Source organism: Zootermopsis nevadensis, unplaced genomic scaffold (assembly GCF_977971745.1).
Source record: "Zootermopsis nevadensis isolate Lab colony 2312 unplaced genomic scaffold, Znev_1.0 Znev_ptg000011l, whole genome shotgun sequence".
Lineage (NCBI taxonomy): Eukaryota > Metazoa > Arthropoda > Insecta > Blattodea > Termopsidae > Zootermopsis > Zootermopsis nevadensis.
In genome coordinates this window covers 9,787,451-9,790,743 of record NW_028259143.1, presented here as the reverse complement: position 1 = coordinate 9,790,743, position 3,293 = coordinate 9,787,451, and positions in this window count along the sequence as shown.

Below are 3,293 nucleotides of genomic sequence, written 5' to 3'. Positions count from 1 at the left end.
TCTCTCTCTCTCTCGCTGCGCCACAGACCCTCCAAATTATTTGATTATAACTTAATTTCGCTAACATTCAAGTCATAGATGATGCATATCGTTCTTATTCCCACAAACCTATGTAAATGTGACTCATATTTTTCATTTATATGTATAAATAAATTATGTAATGAGGTACAAATAATTCGGTTAGTGCCTATATTCAAATTCAGAACAAAGTTACAGGAACTGTCTCTACACGCAGCTTCGCCTACAAAAATACTTTAAAAAACATAAAAGACTTTGACTTCACTCTCAGAAAAGCAAAACAAAGAAGCTACTGGAGACTCTTGACTTTTAATTCCGGCATGGTGAACCATAATTTTAATCGGAATACTTTAATTGTGTACTATTCTGTATGAACCAGCAGCAAATCAATAATCATTCTTGATACAAGCACAGATAAATAAACCGGTCGTAACCCTGTGTTGTGGACATGAATAAATCAAGGATAAACAAATCACGAATTCTTAGAACGTATTCATTGACGTATTAAGTGAGAGGTGAAAGAAACATGACAGCGATTGTAAAGTAACTCTGAAGTATGTCTTATTTTACTCCAGCACAACTTATGAAACTGATGAATTAACCATGACTAACAAAATACAGCAGACTCCTTTTTAAATAACTGATATTTGCTCAGCCGGCCAAGAAATGAAAGGCCTGTAATAGAAACCAAACGTTCATTACTGCATTTATGAAACACTTCCACAGGTTTAACACGTAGGATACTTAGGATAATTAGGCGACCCGTTCTTCAGTGCCTTGATTATCTGCGGGTCCCAACTTTCGTTGGCTTTGATCTATTAGATAATTAGTAGGACTCCTTGGATGAGTGATCAGCCCGTTGCAAGGCCTCTACCTGTACACAGGACAGCACAACACAGAAACACGCGGACAAACATCCATGGCTTGAGTGGGATTCGAACCCACGATCACAGTGTCCAAGCAGCACAGGGCCCACGCTTCAGACCACGCGGTCACTGTGACGGCGGTTCAACACGTAACCGCATGAATCTAATCCATACCATTCACCCTAATTATTCAAGACAGTTTTAATATCATCCTACCGTCTACGCCCAGGTTCTCCAAGAAGACTTTCATTCTGGCTTTCGGACTAAATTGCTACAAAATTAATCCATTCCTGTCTGTCTTGCTACTAATCTTCGTCACTTTTCGCCATCGGTTTGTTTATTTCTAGCAGAAATTTCAGCCGAAGAAGATATCTAATCGAAAAGTCAGTTCAAAGACTTTCTTTTATCTAACGCCAAGCAATAGCTGTTTTTCGAAGAAGTGTTGCTGACATCAGGTAACATCGCTCGTTATCTATTTGTGTAGGCAGAGGTGATGTATTGGCTCTGGAGTTGTGAAACAACCAATAACACTGGCGTCCGTCTACATTTACTATTTGTGGTGATATAAAGCTTTTCAGAGTGTGTCCAAGGTGTTGAGAATTTACACAGTAATTCAAACTGAAATAAAATAGACCCGGTCATAATTAATATTGCTTCATAATTCTGTGGCGCGCTTTTGAAGACAGGCGATCACCAGTTGCTTCAATTCTATCATCAATATAATTTTGATCACCAGTATTTTTCATGTTTCTTCACGCCGATCTCAATGTAACTTTCCTAAACATCGCTTCAAAATTCGTGTTCTTGCTTGCGTTAACACTTGTTTCAAACAAATAAAGTAAGTCACAAGAACCATTAAGTTAAGTATCGCTAAGGGATATTTAATTTTTACAATATATCTTACTGATATTTCAATAAGGAGTGATATATACTGGTTTTATACGGTTACGTTTACAGTGCATTAATCGATTTAGACGCGCGGTACTGAACGTCGGCTTCGAGAGGATAGGACTCCTACATTGTATTCGGTAGGTCCCGACTTCCAATCTCAGCCCCGGAGACCGCATTCGAGGTGCGATCGGAAAGTTTCAAGACTGTGTCAATAGAGGGCCTACCGGATGTAGTACGAGCTTCTGCCGCTAGGGGGTGCGGCCTACATTCATAGTGAATCAGTGTGCCATCCGGCATCATCGAATTAGCATTTGTTTCTTAGTTACGGGCGTTTTGGTAGTGCATTTCACCGACCCTCCTGCGATTTCGGAATGGCGTGTGCATCAAATTTTGCCAAAGACTCGCCAAAACGGCTACGGAAACCTATGAAATGCTAAAGCAAGCATTTGGGGAGTCCGCAATGGGTCGTGCACAAACTTTTGTGTGGCATTCACGTTTTAAAAATGGCCGAACCTCTGTCGATGATGACGAGCGTTCTGGACGACCGTCTTCGAGCACAACGCCCGAAAATGTTACGAAGATTCGGCAGGCCATTCACGAAGATCGACGTCGTACCATCAACGACTTGTGCGACATTGTTGGGATAGGCTATGGGACCTGTCAGCTGATTCTATAAGAAGAACTCCACATGCTACGCATCATGACAACGCGCCAGCGCACACCGCCCTCAAAGTTCGCCAGTTTTTGGCCTCAAACACCATGGCCGTCATCCCGCACCCTCCTTATTCGCCGGATTTAGCTCCGTGTGACTTCTTCCTCTTCCCAAAGATGAAAATTCAGCTAAAGGGAAGGAGATTTGAGACGATAGAAGAGATTCAGGCAGAATCGCAGATGGTGCTTGACAGGCTGACAAAGAAAGATTTCCAGGGATGCTTCCAGGCTTGGCAGCGGCGCTGGGATCGTTGTGTTCACTCCCAGGGGAACTACTTCGAGGGTGATGGATGAATTTAATACCTGAGATAAGTGTACGGGTTTTTATAGGCGCATTCTAGAAACTTTCCGATCGCACCTCGTATCTTGATAAAGGACTTAAAACTAGTCTTATTGATATAAGATGTGGGGGGTTGAGATGGATTTCTGTGGTTTAGGTTACCATCCTCTTACCGCGGCCCTAAGTCACCAGCAAGTGCTGCTAGATTCGTTACGCTGAGAATTCTGAGCTGTCTTCACTTCCCTGCACTCTATTATTCGTGTTGCACAAATATGACTGTAACAGCAAAACTTTTGAATCGTACGAGTTTTCTCGGAATATCAATTACCAGGTTTGTCCAAAGTTTCTCTTCTAAATATTTAACGATGATACTTCTACCGAGAATAGCAGTTGGATAAGCATTTTAGAATCAAGATTGCTTCGATAGCTGCACTGTACATGGTTCCATCATTAAAATAAAGCCACACAACATTTCAAGACATATGCTGTTTCATTCAGCCACACATCCGTCGAGCACAGCAAACATT